The 16,736-nt window shown below is 44.2% G+C and overlaps 1 pseudogene; it reads right to left on the reverse strand.

The window, feature by feature from the left end:
• Positions 1-979: 979 nt before the first annotated feature.
• On the reverse strand, positions 980-1,087 carry LOC119925934 (annotated as a pseudogene).
• Between the last annotated feature and the right edge of the window lie 15,649 nt (positions 1,088-16,736).

Raw genomic sequence — 16,736 nt, forward strand, 5'->3', positions numbered from 1 at the left:
GGCCAGGGGGAGGACGTGGGCCAGCGGTCGACAGCGGGACAGGCGAGAATGAGGCCCAGTGAGGAGATTAGTGGTGGCAGAGGAGCAGAGGGTGCTGGCTGGGCTGGAGAAAGAGAGAAGGGAGATGAGGTAAGAGGGGGCGAGGTGATGGGAGAGCCTTGAAGCCGAGAGTGAGGAGTTTTTGCCTGATGCGTAGGTTGACAGGCAGCCACTGGAGATTTTTGAGGAGGGGAGTTACATGCCCAGAGCGTTTCTGCACAGAGATGATCCGGGCGGCAGTGTGAAGTATGGACTGAAGTGGGGAGAGAGCCTTCCTTCCTCTCCCCCTCGTCCCTCTCTCCATCCCCCTCATCTTACCTCATTCCCTTCCCCACAGCACCTGTATATATGTATATATGTTTGTACATATTTATTACTCTATTTATTTATTTATTTATTTTATTTGTACATATCTATTCTATTTATTTTATTTTGTTAGTATGTTTGGTTTGTTCTCTGTCTCCCCCTTTTAGACTGTGAGCCCATTGTTGGGTAGGGACTGTCTCTATATGTTGCCAATTTGTGCTTCCCAAGCGCTTAGTACAGTGCTCTGCACATAGTAAGCGCTCAATAAATGTGATTTATGATGATGATGATGATGATGAGCCAATGCAGTAGTCCAGTCGGGATAGGATAAGGGATTGATCCAGCAAGTTAGCGGTTTGGATGGAGAGGAAAGGATGGATCTTGACAATGTTTGGAGGTGAGACCGGCAGGTTTTGGTGAGCGCTTATGATGTGCCAAGCACTGTTCTAAGTGCTGGAAACTTGTTTAGATGCCACGAAGTAGTTTCATTCATTCATTCAATCATATTTATTGAGTGCTTACTGTGTGCAGCGCACTGTACTAAGCACTTGCAAAGTACAAGTTAGCAACATGTAGAGACGGTCCCAACCCAACAACAGGCTCACAGTCTAGAAGGGGGACACAGGCAACAACACAAAACATGTGGACAGGTGCCTTAACCATATATGTGTTGTAGAGGCAACTAAGACCTTTTCCATCCTTCTCAAGGGGAGTGCTAACCTTCTCTCTTTCCATACAACACACCAAGAGGTCCCGAAATAGAGCTGGAATCCTCCTGCAGAGTCTCCAGGGAGGAGATGCCAAGGGTGGGCTGCTGGAAAGGGGAGAGAGGGGAAGAGTCAGGGTGACCCAAGGGGAAGGGAACATGACTTGGAATCAGAGCACCTCGGTTCTAATCCCAGCTCTGCCATTTTCCTGCCGTGTGACCCTGGGCCAGTCACTTCACTTCTCCGGGCCTCATTTCCCTCATCTGTAAAATAGGGATTAAGACTCTGAGCCCCACGTGGGACAGACTGACTGAGCCCCCTCCTTCCTCTCCCCCACCCCATCCCCCCCACCCTACCTCCTTTCCCTCCCCACAGCACCTGTACATATGTTTGTACAGATGTATTACTTTATTTATTTTACTTGTATATATTTACTATTCTATTTATTTTATTTTGTTAATATGTTTTGTTTTGTTGTCTGTCTCCCCCGTCTAGACTGTGAGCCCGCTGTTGGGTAGGGACCATCTCTATATGTTGCCAACTTGTACTTCCCAAGCACTTAGTACAGTGCTCTGCACACAGTAAGCGCTCAATAAATACGATTGAATGAACGAATGAATGAATGAATGACAGGGACTGTGTCAAAACCTAATAATCTTGGATTGGGCCCCAATTTCCTCATCTGTAAAATGGGGATTCAATACCAGTTCTCCCTCATACCTAGACAGTAAGCCTCATTGGAGACAGAGACTACAAATAACTTATATAACAATAATAATTATCATTATTATGGTTTTTGTTAAGGGCTTACTATGTGCCATTCATTCATTCATTCAGTCGTATTTATTGAGTGCTTATTGTGTGCAGAGCACTTTACTAATCAATCAATCAATCATATTTATTGAGCGCTTACTGTGTGCAGAGCACTGTACTAAGCGCTTGGGAAGTACAAGTTGGCAACATGTAGAGACAGTCCCTACCCAACAGTGGGCTCACAGTCTAGAAGGGGGAGACAGAGAACAAAACCAAACATACGAACAAAATAAAATAAATAGAAAAGATAGGTACAAGTAAAATAAATAAAGAAATAAATAGAGTAGTAAATATGTACAAACATATATATACATATATACAGGTGCTGTGGGGAAGGGAAGTGCTTGGAGAGTACAATTTGGTAACAGATAGAGACAGTCCTTACCGAACAATGGGCTCACAGTCTAGAAGGGGGGAGACAGACATCAAAACAAATGTCAATAGGCACTGTACTAAGCGCTGGGGTGGATACAAGCAAATTGGGTTAGACACAGTCCCACATGAAGCTCACAGTCTCCATCCCCATTTTCTAGATGAGGTAACTGAGACCCAGAGAAGTGAGGTGATTTGCCCAAGGTCGCACAGCACACAATAATAATAACAATAATAATAATAATAATAATAAAGGCATTTATTAAGTGCTTACTATATGCAAAGCACTGTTCTAAGTACTAGGGAGGTTACAAGGTGATCAGGTTGTCCCACAGGGGGCTCACAGTCTTAATCCCCATTTTACAGATGAGGGAACTGAGGCCCAGAGAAGTTAAGTGACTTGCCCAAAGTCACACAGCTGAAAAGTGACTGAGCCATGATTAGAACCCATGACCTTCTGACTCCCAGGCCTGGACTCTAGCCACTTCGCCATACTGCTTCTATTTACCCCAACATCTATTACAGTGCTTGGTAAACATTAAGTGCTTTATAAATACCACAGTTAGGATCCCTGTTATTATCACTGAGCACTGATACCCTAACAAACCAACTATAAAAATGAACCCTCACCATTATTTTTCAATGAAGAATTTCCATATTAAACATGTTTCTGTGCATTTGCATTGTGGACAGAGGCACCGTGTGTTCACCTACTTCCAAATGGATTAGAAAACAGTTGACTAAATTTTATTCCTATTTTTCTACATACAAGAGGAAAAAACAAAGAGAAAATATTTGAAACCCAAGCTAATGCTTGATAATAACAATGATTACAATGACGGTATTTGTTAAACATTCAATCATATTTATTGAGCATGTCCTGTCTGCAAAACACTGTACTAAGCACGGTGTGAAATGTGCTAAGCACTGTTCTAAGCCCTGGAGTAAATACAAGGTAATCAGGTTGTCCCACATGGGGCTCACGGTCTTAATCCCCATTTTCCAGGTGAAGTAACTGAGGCCCAGAGAAGTTAAGTAACTTGCCCAAGAGCAGCAGTGTAGCTTAGTGAAAAGAGCAAGGCCTTGGGAGTCAGAGGTTGTGGGTTCTAATCTAGGCTCCACCACTTGTCAGCTGGGTGACTTTGGGCAAGTCACTTCACTTATCTGGGCCTCATTTTCCTCATCTGTAAAACGGGGATTAAAAGCGTGAACCCCATATAGGACAACCTGATAACCTTGTATACTCCCCAGTGCTTAGAACAGTGCTTAGCACATTGTAAGGGCTTAACATATATCATTATCATCATTATTATTATTATCATTATTACTAAGGTTATACAGCAGACAAGTGGAGGAGCTGGAATTAGAACCCAGGTCTTTCCGACTTCCAGGCCTGTGCTCTGTCAACTAGATAATCATCATCATCATCATCATCATCATCATCATAATAATGGCATTTATTAAGCGCTTACTATGTCCTTCTAGAGTGTGATCCCATTGTTGGGTAGGGACTGTCTCTATATGTTGCCGACTTGTACTTTCCAAGCATTTAGTACAATGCTCTGCACGCAGTAAACGCTCAATAAATACGATTGAATGAATGAATGTGCAAAGCTCTGTTCTAAGCGCTGGGGAGGTTACAAGGTGATCAGGTTGTCCCACAGGGGGCTCACAGTCTTAATCCCCATTGTACAGATGAGGAAACTGAGGCACAGGGAAGTGAAGTGACTTGCCCAAAGTCACACAGCTGATAAGTGGCAGAGCAGGGATTCAAACCCATGACCTCTAACTGCTGCTTCTCTTGATAATCTCTCAGCTGTCTAACAAAAGGTTCTAATCATTCATTCATTCATTCAATCGTATTTATTCATCAATCAATCAATCAATCGTATTTATTGAGCACTTACTGTGTGCAGAGCACTGTACTAAGCGCTCGGGAAGTACAAGTTGGCAACATATAGAGACAGTCCCTACCCAACAGTGGGCTCACAGTCTAAAAGGGGGAGACAGAGAACAAAACCAAACATACTAACAAAATAAAATAAATAGAATAGATATGTACAAGTAAAATACATAGAGTAATAAATACGTACAAACATAAATATAGGTGCTGTGGGGAAGGGAAGGAGGTAAGATGAGGGGGATGGAGAGGGGACGAGGGGGAGAGGAAGGAAGGGGCTCAGTCTAGGAAGGCCTCCTGGAGGAGGTGAGCTCTCAGTAGGGCCTTGAAGGGAGGAAGAGAGCGAGCTTGGTGGATGGGCAGAGGGAGGGCATTCCAGGGCCGAGGGATGATGTGGGCCGGGGGTCGATGGCGGGACAGGTGAGAACATAGTAAGTGCTTAAAAACCACTATTAAAAACTACAGAAAAAACAAATGAGTAAACAAAAAAAAAACAAAACTACCATATGCATTCCAGTCAGACATCTTCAGTCTCCCCGGTTTTCTGTTTTTTCCAAGTGCTGCAGTAGATACAAGCTAATCAGTTTGGACAAAGTCCATGTCCCACATGGGACTCACAGTCTTAGTCCCCATTAGGTAACTGAAGCACTGAGAAGTGAAGCGACTTGCTCCCAGCAGACAAGTGGCAGAGCTGGGACTAGAATCCAGGTCCTTCTGACTCCCAGGCCGGTTAGACTGCAAACTCCTGAGGGCAGGGGCCATATGTGTCGGGGTCATATTCATTCATTCATTCATTCATTTGTATTTATTGAGCGCTTTCTGTGTGCAGAGCAGTGTACAAAGCGCTTGGGAAGTACAAGTTGGCAACATATAGAGACGGTCCCTACCCAACAGAAGGCTCACAGTCTAGAAGGGGGAATCCCTCTTTCACTTACCATTTATAATTAGTAAACCAAGGAAGAAGGAAAAAAAAATGGTTATTTAGAAATGAAACGGGAAGATGTTCTGGTGCCTCCGGTAATTGGCATTTTGGATGGTAAGGAGTCTTAGTGCCACCTTCTGTTCAGCTCCAACAGTCATGTCTCCTTTTAGCAGCCTCGTTTGCCTTATTATAAAGGCATATTATAAAGCCATCAATCATCAATCGTATTTATTGAGCGCTTACTGTGTGCAGAGCACTGTACTAAGCGCTTGGTCAGTCAATCAGTCAGTCACTCAATCAATGATCTTTATTGAGCACTTACCATAATAATGATGGCATTTGTTAAGTGCTTACTATGTGCCAAGCACTGTTCTAAGCGCTGAGGGGGATACAAGGTGATCAGGTTGTCCCACATGGGGCTCACGGTCTTAGTCCCCATTTTACAGATGAGGGAACTGAGGCCCAGAGAAGTCAAATGACTTGCCCAAAGTCACACAGCTGAAAAGTGACAGGACCCATGACCTCTGACTCCCAAGCCCATGCTCCTACCACTGAGCCATGCTGCTTCATGTGCAGAGCACTGTGCTAAACGTTTAGGAGAGGATAACGCAGCAGAATCAGACTAAGCCCCACTTTTCCTCATCTCCCCCTCCCTTCTGCGTCCCCCTGACTCACTCTCTTTGCTCTTCCCCCCTCCCAGCCCCACAGCACTTATGTCCATATCTGCAATTTTATTTATTAATATTTCTGTCTGTCTCCCCTGCTCTAGACGACGAGCTTGTTGTGAGCAGCGAATGTAACTGTTTATTGTTGTATTGTACTTTCCCAAGAGCTTAGTGCAGTGCTCTGCACACAGTAAGCGCTCAATAAATACCATTGAACGAATAAATGAGTGGCTATACACATTCCCTGCCCACAAGAATTTCACCTAATCATTTCATCGGAATTGTTTTATTGAATTCATTCATTCATTCAATCGTATTTATTGAGCGCTTACTGTGTGCAGAGCACTGTACTAAGCGCTCAGGAAGTACAGGTTGGCAACATATAGAGACGGTCCCTACCCAACAGTGGACTCACAGTCTAGAAGATACCTTATGTGTATAGAGCAACATATCAAGGAGCAGCGTGGCTCAGTGGAAAAGAGCACGGGCTTTGGAGTCAGAGGTCATGGGTTCAAATTCCGGCTCTGCCAGTTGTCAGCTGTGTGACTTTGGGCAAGTCACTTCACTTCTCTGTGCCTCAGTTCCCTCATCTGTAAAATGGGGATTAAGACTGTGAGCCTCTCGTGGGACAACCTGATCACCTTGTAACCTCTCCAGTGCTTAGAACAGTGCTTTGCACATAGTAAGCACTTAATAAATGCCATCATTATTATTATTGTATTAAGCCTTTGGGAGAACCCAATCAAGCAATCAGTCAATCGTATTTATTGAGTGCTTACTGTGTGCAGGGCACTGTACTAAGCATACTACACAGCAGTATAACTGACACATTCCCTGCCTATAGTGAGCTTCGAGTCTAGAGGGGGAGACGGACATTAATAGACATAAATAAATGACTGATATGGACGTAAGTGCTGAGTAGGGCTGGGAGGGGGGGGATGAATAAAGGGAGCAAATCAGGGTGACACAGAAGGGGGTGGGAAAAGAGGAAATGAGGGGTAGTGGCGGAGATGAGATTAGAACACATGACTTTCTGACTCCTGGGCCCACACTCTATCCACTCTGCTATGCTGTTTGTGGACAGAGAAAGGTTCTAGCAATTCTTGCATTTTTTTCAATGTTACTTATTGAGCACTTAGTAAGGGCCAGGAACTCTACTGGGTTAGAAACAAGGTAAACAGGTTGGACACAGGCCCTGTCCCGCATGGGGCTCCCAGTGTTACTTAATCCCCATTTTACAGATGAGGGAACTGAGGCCCAGAGAAGTGAAGCGACTTGCCCAAGGTCACCCAGAAGGTGGGTGGCAGAGCCGGAATTAGAACCCATGACCTTCTGACGCCCAGGCAGGGGCTCTATCCACTATGTCTTTCCCCTGCTCTAGTTTGTTCATTCATTCATTCAATCGGATTTATTGAGCGCTTACTTTGTGCAGAGCACTGTACTAAGCGCTTGGGAAGTACAAGCCGAGAAGCAGAGAAGCAGAGTGGCTCAATGGAAAGAGCACGGGCTTTGGAGTCAGTGGTCATGGGTTCAAATCCCGACTCTGCCAACTGTCAACTGGGTGACTTTGAACAAGTACTTAACTTCGCCGTGCCTCAGTTACCTCAACTGTAAAATGGGGTTGAAGACTGTGAGCCCCACGTGGGACAACCTGATCGCTTTATATCCCCCCAGAGCTTAGAACAGTGCGTCGCATATAGTAAGCGCTTAACAAATACCATCATTTTTATTATTATTACAAATCGGCAACAGAGACAATCCCTACCCAACAACCGGCTCACAATCATGAAGGGGGAGACAGACAACACTTTGTGGGCAGGAAACGAATCTACCAACACTGTTATGGTGTACTCTCCCAAGAGCTTAGCACAGTGCTCTGCACACAGTAAGCGCTCAATAAATCCCACCGATGGCTTGATTGCTGGAAAGGTAGAGAGCCCATTTTCCCAGTGAAATCCAAACAGATAATGTTCCATATCACAGCCGGCAGAGAGGAGCATTACCCTCCTCAAATCAGACAGACAAAATTTTGTTTTATTCTTTAACTAGATAAATAAATAATTATTATTGTATTATTATTTTAATTTATTTATTTTGTTTATTTTGGTCTTAGCTTCAATTCTATTTGTTCTGACCATTTTGACACCTGTCTACATGTTTTGTTTTGTTGTCTGTCTCCCCCTTCTAATAATAATAATAATAATAATAATAATAATTGGCATTTGTGAAGCACTTACTCTGTGCAAAGCACTGTTCTAAGCGCTGGGGAGGACACAGGGTGATCAGGTGGTCCCACGCGGGGCTCACAGTCTTCATCCCCATTTTACAGATGAGGTAACTGAGGCTCAGAGAAGTGAAGTGACTTGCCCAAGATCACACAGCAGACATGTGGCGGAGCCGGGATTCGAACCCATGACCTCTGACTCCAAAGCCCGGGCTCTTTCCACTGAGCCACGCTGCTTCTAGGCTGTGAGCTCATTGTTGGGTAGGGACCGTCTCTATATCTTGCCGTCTTGGACTTCCCAAACGCTTAGTACAGTGCTCTGCACACAGTAAGCGCTCAATAAATACGACTGAATGAATGAATGAATATCATTTTTAAGCTCTTACTACGGGCCAGGCACTGTACGAAGCTCTGGGTAGGGACCGTCTCTATATGTTGCCAACTTGTACTTCCCAAGCGCTTAGTACAGTGCTCTGCACACAGTAAGCGCTCAGTAAATATGATTGAATGAATGAATGAATGAATGGTGAGGACCCAGCGCTTAGTAGTGTCTGGAACAGTGGAAAGAGCCCAGGCGTGGGAGTCAGAGGTCATGAGTTCTAATCTCTGCTCCGCCACTTGTCGGCTGCGTGACTTTGGGCAAGTCACTTAACTTCTCTGAGCCTCATTCATTCATTCAATCTTATTTATTGAGCGCTTATTGTGTGCAGGGCACTGTACTAAGCGCTTGGGAAGTACGTGACCATGGCCTCAGTTACCTCGTCTGTAAAATGGAGATGAAGACTGTGAGCCCCATGTGGGACAACCTGATTACCTAGTATCCCCCCAACGTTTAGAACAGTGCTTGGCACATAGTAAGCACTTAACAAAAGCCATTATTATTATTATCATTATTATTATTAAATGCCATTATTATTATTATAAACAAATCAGATTGGACACAGTCCCTGTCCCACATGGGGCTCACGGTCTCAATCCCCATTTTACAGATGAGGTCACTGAGGCCCAGAGAAGTGAGGTCAAGCAGCAGACAAGTGGCAGAGCCAGCATTAGAACCCATGACCTCCTGATTCAGGATATGGATTTATTGGCTTTTGCGAGACTATTTCCTGGACTATTTTTTTTAGTAGAGTTAATCCCTAAACTGAATCTCAATATTTGATTTTTTCCAAGTTTTTTTCAACATTTTCAATCAATCAGTGGTATTTATTGGCTATTTACTGTGCGCAGAGCACTGTCCTGAATCTGGCAGAGTGGATAGGCACCAGCCTTGTGAGCCCATTGTGGGTAGGGATAGTCTCTATTGCTGAATTGTACTTTCCAAGTGCTTAGTACAGTGCTCTGCATACAGTAAGCGCTCACTAAATACGATTGAAAGAATGATCTCTTCTGTAATAATGAATGATTATGGTATTTGTTCATTCATTCATTCAATCATATTTATTGAGCACTTACTGTGTGCAGAGCACTGTACTAAGCACTTGGGAAGTACAAGTTGGCAACATATAGAGATGGTCCCTACCCAACAACGGGCTCACAGTCTAAAAGGGGAAGACAGACCACAAAACAAAACATGTGGACAGGTGTCAAAACCGTCAGAATGAATAGAATTAAAGCTATATGCACATCATTAAGATGCAGAGAAGCAGCATGGCTCAGTGGCAAGAGCACGGGCTTTGGAGTCGGAGGCCATGGGTTCGAATCCCGGCTCTGCCAATTGTCAGCTGTGTGACTTTGGGCAAGTCACTTAACTTCTCTGTGCCTCAGCTACCTCAGCTGTAAAATGGGGATTAAGACTGTGAGCCCCACGTGGGACAACCTGATCACCTTGTAACCTCCCCAGTGCTTAGAACAGTGCTTTGCACATAGTAAGCACTTAATAAATGCCATCATTATCATTAACAAAATAAATAGAATAGTAAATATGTACAAGTAAAATAGAGTTATAAATCTGTACAAATGCTGTGGGGAGGGGAAGGAAGTAGGGCGGGGGGGGATGGGGAGGAGGAGAGGAAAAAGGGGGCTCCATCTGGGAAGGCCTCCTGGAGGAGGTGAGCTCTCAGTAGGGCTTTGAAGGGAGGAAGAGGGCTGGCTTGGCGGATGGGCAGAGGGAGGGCATTCCAGGCCCGGGGGAGGACGTGGGCCGGGGGTTGATGGCGGGACAGGCGAGAACAAGGTCCAGTGAGGAGGTTAGCAGCAGAGGAGCGGAGGACAGAATAATAATAATAATAATAATAATAATAATGAAATTTATTAAGCGCTTACTATGTGCAAAGCACTGGGGAGGTTACAAGGTGATCAGGTTGTCCCATAGGGGGCTCACAGTCTTAATCCCCATTTTACAGATGAGGGAACTGAGGCCCAGAGAAGTGAAGTGACTTGCCCAAAGTCACACAGCTGACAAGTGGCGGAGCTGGGATTTAAACCCATGACCTCTGACTCCAAAGCCCTGGCTCTTTCCACTGAGCCACACTGCTTCTGTAGAACATAGAAAGTGTTTAACAAATACCATTATTATAATGCACATCAGGTCAGGCTGAGTTTCAAATTTAGACACAAAATACATTTTTCTGGGAGTGTCTTTTACATTTTAAATCCTCTCTCCATTCTCCTTTTCCCCCTTCCCTCTCTCGCTCTGCCTCTCTGTCTCTCTGTCTCTCTCTCTTTCTCTCTCTCTCTGTCTCTTTCCTCTCACTCTCCCTGTCTCTCTCCTCTCTTCTTCTCTCCTTCTCCTCCTATCCCCCAGGCATTCAAATGGAAATGGGAGGGGACTTATCAAGGATTTTCTGGAAATTATCATAATGAAAATAGTTTAGAAATTCCTTCCGGCTCCCGACAGGACCCAATCAATACCAACTCCACTTAGCCTTGAAATCTTTCAAAGGAAGCGAGTGGTGCTTTGTAACTAAAAGTGGCTCGCTCCATTTTCTAAGTTTCGTGTAACAGTCTTTTAGACTGTGAGCCCACTGTTGGGTAGGAACTGTCTCTATATGTTGCCAACTTGTACTTCCCAAGCGCTTAGTACAGTGCTCTGCGCACAGTAAGCGTTCAATAAATATGATTGATGATGATGATGATGGTGTAACCACACCATGACCTTGTAATTTCCGTGTTGGTAAGCCAGATGTGGCAAAGGTAAAACATAGCCGTGCAAGAATTGGAAGTAGTAGGATAAAGAGGAGGATGTTTGACAGCATACACATAATAATAATAATAATAATAATAACAATAATAATGATGACAGCATTTATTAAGCGCTTACTATGTGCAAAGCACTGTTCTAAGTGCTGGGAGGATACAAGGTGATCAGGTTGTCCCACGTGGGGCTCACAGTCTTAGTCCCCATTTTACAGATGAGGTAACTGAGGCACAGAGAAGTTAAGTGACTTGCCCAAAGTCACACTGCTGATGAGGTAACTGAGGCACAGAGAAGTTATGGTTGTACATATTTATTACTCTATTTATTTATTTATTTATTTATTTTACTTGTACATTTCTATCCTATTTATTTTATTTTGTTGGTATGTTTGGTTCTGTTCTCTGTCTCCCCCTTTTAGACTGTGAGCCCACCGTTGGGTAGGGACTGTCTCTATGTGATGCCAATTTGTACTTCCCAAGTGCTTAGTACAGTGCTCTGCACATAGTAAGCGCTCAATAAATACGATTGATTGATTGATTGCTTGATTTGAACCCCTGACTGTGAGCCCACTGTTAGGTAGGGACTGTCTCTATGTTGCCAATTTGTACTTCCCAAGCACTTAGTACAGTGCTCTGCACATAGTAAGCGCTCAATAAATACGATTGATGATGATGACCTCTGACTCCAAAGCCCGGGCTCTATCCACTGAGCCATGCTGCTTCCCCAATAATAATAATAATAGTAATTAAGGTATTTCTTAAGCACTTATTCTGTGCCAGGCCCTGTACTAAGCGCTGGGGTGGCCACAAGCAAATCAGGTTGGACCCAGTCCCTGTCCCATGTAGGGCTCACGGTCTCAATCCCCATTTTACAGATGAGGGAACTGAGGCTCAGAGAAATGAAGTGACTCAAGGGCACACATCCTTCTGGCTTCTTGGATATTTAGCATATTTAATAATCATGATAATTATTTTTATCATTATGGTACTTGTTCAGCACTTAGAGAAGCAGCGTGGCACAGTGGAAAGAGCATGGGCTTTGGAGTCAGAGGTCATGGGTTCAAATCCTGCCTCTGCCACTTAGCTGCGTGACTTTGGGCAAGTCACTTAACTTCTCTGGACCTCAGTTCCCTCAACTGTAAAATGGGGATTAAGACTGCAAGCCCCCCGTGGGACAACCTGATCACCTTGTAACCTCCACAGCGCTTAGTAAGCGCTTAATAAATGCCATTATTATTATTATTATTATTACTATTACTATGTGCCAGGCCCTATATTAAGCGCTGGGGTGGATACAAACAAATCAGATTGGACTCAGTCCCTGTCCCACACGGGGCTCACCGTCTCTATCCCTATTTTCCAGATGAGGTAGCTGAGGCCCAGAGAAATGAAGTGACTTGTCCAAGGTCACACAGCAGACAGGTGGCGAAGTGAGAATTAGAACCCATGACCTTCTGACCCCCAGGCCTAGGGTCTATCCACTATGCCACGCTGTTTCTATATTACCGCATTTCTATTACTACCACTACCCCTACTACTCTAACAACATAGTAAGCGCTTAACAAGTACCATGATTATTTTGAGCCTGAATGGAGGCAGAACACGGCCCCACATACCGACTGGGAAAGGGGTGAAAGAGGAGGAGGCGGGATGACGGAGAAGGAGCTGGGAGGAAGAGATGAAGCGCTTAGTACAGTGCTCTTCACACAGTAAGCGCTCAATAAATGCGATTGATGATGAAGCCAAGGAGGACGGAGATGGGGAGAATGGGGGCCTGACCCTTTGGTATCGTTTGCCTGAGACCCTCCCCACCCCGCCGCCCTCAGAATGGCGTACCCACTGATTAATCAATCAATCAATCGTATTTATTGAGCGCTTACTGTGTGCAGAGCACTGTACTAAGCGCTTGGGAAGTACAAGTTGGCAACATCTAGAGACAGTCCCTACCCAACTCACAGTCTAAAATTTAATCTCTGACCCTTCAGTGAATCTGCTTGGTGACCCTAGATTGAGAAGCAGCGTGGCTCCGTGGAAAGAGCCCGGGCTTTGGAGTCAGAGGTCATGGGTTCAAATCCCAGCTCTGCCAAGTGTCAGCTGTGTGACTTTGGGCAAGTCACTTCACTTCTCTGGGCCTCAGTGACCTCATCTGTCAAATGGGGATTAAGACTGTGAGCCCCCCGTGGGACAACCTGATCACCTTGTAACCACCCCAGCGCTTAGAACAGTGCTTTGCACATAATAATAATAATAAAAATAATAATGATGATGATGCTATTTGTTAAGTGCTTATTATGTGCCAAGCACTGTTCTAAGCGCTGGGGGAATACAAGGTGATCAGGTTGTACCACATGGGGCTCACAGTCTTAATACCCATTTTACAGATGAGGTAACTGAGACAATCTCAATCCCCATTTTAAAGATGAGGTAACTGAGGACCAGAGAAGTGACGTGACTTGCCCATAGTCACACAGCTGACAATTGGCGGAGCCGGGATTTGAACCCATGACCTCTGACTCCCAAGCCCAGGCTCTTTCCATAGAGCTATGCTGCTTCTCCAAGTATTAAGTACTTAATAAATGCCATTATTATTATTATTATTATTATTATTATTATGGCATTTATTAAGCGCTTACTATGTGCAAAGCACTGTTCTAAGCACTGGGGAGGTTAGAAGGTGATCAGATTGTCCCATGGAGGGCTCACAGTCTTAATCCCCATTTTACAGATGAGGTAACTGAGGCACACAGAGAAGTTAAGTGACTTGCCCAAAGTCACACAGCTGACAATCAATCAATCGTATTTATTGAGCGCTTACTGTGTGCAGAGCACTGTACTAAGCGCTTGGCAAGTACAAGTCGGCAGCATATAGAGACAGTCCCTACCCAACAGTGGGCTCACAGTCTAAAATACTGGTAAGCTGACAGTTGGCAAAGCCGGGATTTGAACCCATGATCTCTGACTCCAAAGCCTGGGCTCTTTCCACTGAGCCATGCTGCTTCTCTATAATAATAATTATTATTATTATTGGAAGCTCCTTGTGGGCAGGGAATGTATCTACCAACTCTGTTATGTTGTACTCTCCCTAGCGCTTAGTACAGTGCTCCGCACACGCTCGATAAAGCACTGTGGCCTGGTGGATAGAGCCCGGCCCTGGGAGGCAAAAGGACCTTAGTTCTCATCCCAGCTCCATCACTTGTCTGCTGGGTGATCTTGGGCAAGTCACTTAACTTCTCTGGACCTCAGTCACCTCCTTTGTAAAATGGGGGTGCAGGCTGCGAGACCCATGTGGAACAAGGACTGTGTCCAACCTGATTAGTTTGTATCTACCTTGGTGCTTAGTACAGTGACTGGTAAATGCTGAAGAACTACAATTTTAAAATAAATGAATAAAAGTGATTGATTGATTGATTGACTCCTTTTGGCAAACTCTTCACTCAAAATCTGGACTCCCTATAGTGATTGTCCCTCTTTACTGCTGAATTGTACTTTCCAAGTGCTTAGTACAGTGCTCTGCACACAATAAGCACTCAATAAATGCAATTGAATGAATGAGGTTGGGGATTAGGCCTATTTATTTCTCTCTATCAGATCATCATCATCATCATCATCATCATCAATCGCATTTATTGAGCGCTTACTATGTGCAGAGCACTGTACTAAGCGCTTGGGAAGTACAAATTGGCAACATATAGAGACAGTCCCTACCCAACAGTGGGCTCACAGTCTAAAAGGGGGAGACAGAGACCAAACATACTAACAAAATAAAATAAATAGAATAGATATGTACAAATAAATTAAATAAATAAATAAATAGAGTAAAAAAAATATGTACAAACATATATACATATATACAGGTGGGTAGTATATATATATGCACTATATTTATTTTATATATATAATATATATATTTACTTGTACATATTTACTATTCTATTTATTTGTTAATGATGTGTATAAAGCTTTAATTCTATTTGTTCTGACGATTTTGACACCTGTCTACATGTTTTGTTTTGTTGTCTGTCTCCCCCTTTTAGACTGTGAGCCCACTGTTGGGTAGGGACCGTCTCTATATGTTGCCAATTTGTACTTTCCAAGCGCTTAGGACAGTGCGCACAGTAAGCGCTCAATAAATAAGAATGAATGAACGAACGAATGAACGAATGAATGAATGAATGAATGGAGGGAGATGGGGGCTGGAGGTGGAGGTTTGGGAATCCTCTAGACTGTGAGCCCGTTGTTGGGTAAGCGCTCAATAAATACGAATGAATGAATGAAGGAACGAACGAACAACGAATGAAGGAATGAATGAATGAATAAATGAATGGAGGGTGACGGGGGCTGGAGTTGTAGGTTTGGGAATCCTCTAGACTGTGAGCCCGTTGTTGGATAAGTGCTCAATAAATACTAATGAATGAACGAAGGAACAAACAACGAATGAATGAATGAATGAATGAATGAATGAATGAATGGAGGGATACGGGTACTGGAGGTGGAGGTTTGGGAATCCTCTAGACTGCGAGCCCGTTGTTAGGTAAGCGCTCAATAAATACAAATGAATGAATGAAGGAACGAACGAACAACGAATAAATCATCATCATCATCATCATCATCATCAATCGTATTTATTGAGCGCTTACTATGTGCAGAGCACTGTACTAAGCGCTTGGGAAGTACAAATTGGCAACATATAGAGACAGTCCCTACCCAACAGTGGGCTCACAGTCTAAAAGGGGGAGACAGAGAACAAAACCAAACATACTAACAAAATAAAATAAATAGAATAGATATGTACAAGTAAAATAAATAAAGAAAGAAATAAATATGTACAAACATATATACATATATACAGGTGCTGTGGGAAAGGGAAGGAGGTAAGATGGGGGGATGGAGAGGGGGACGAGGGGGAGAGGAAGGAAGGGGCTCAGTCTGGGAAGGCCTCCTGGAGGAGGTGAGCTCTCAGCAGGGCCTTGAAGGGGGAAGAGAGCTAGCTTGGCGGAGGGCAGAGGGATTGGGGGCATTCCAGGCCCGGGGGGTGAATGAATGAATGGAAGGGTGACGGGGGCTGGAGGTGGAGGTTCGGGAATCCTCTAGACTGTGAGCCTGTTGTTGGGTAAGACCTCAATAAATACGAATGAATGAGTGAAGGAACGAACGAACAATGAATGAATGAATGAATGAATGAATGAATGAATGAATGAAAGGAGGGAGACGGGGGCTGGAGGTGGAGGTTTGGGAATCCTCTAGACTGTGAACCCGCTGTTGAGTAGGGGCCGTCTCTATATGTTGCCAACTGGTACTTCCCAAGCGCTTAGTACAGTGCTCTGCACACAGTTAGCGCTCAATGAATACTACTGAATGAATGAATGAATGAACGAACAAACGAACGAATGAATGAGTGAATGAATGAACGAATGAATGAATGAATGAATGGAGGGAGACGGGGGCTGGAGGTGGAGGTTTGGGAATCCTCTAGACTGTGAGCCCGTTGTTGGGTAAGCGCTCAATAAATACGAATGAATGAATGAAGGAACCAACGAACTAACAACGAATGAATGAATGAACGAACGAACGAACGAATGAATGAATGAATGAATGAATGAATGAAAGGAGGGCGACGGAGGCTGGAGGTGGAGGATTGGGAATCCTCTAG

The sequence above is a fragment of the Tachyglossus aculeatus genome, chromosome 3 (assembly GCF_015852505.1).
Source record: "Tachyglossus aculeatus isolate mTacAcu1 chromosome 3, mTacAcu1.pri, whole genome shotgun sequence".
Classification (NCBI taxonomy): Eukaryota; Metazoa; Chordata; class Mammalia; order Monotremata; family Tachyglossidae; genus Tachyglossus; species Tachyglossus aculeatus.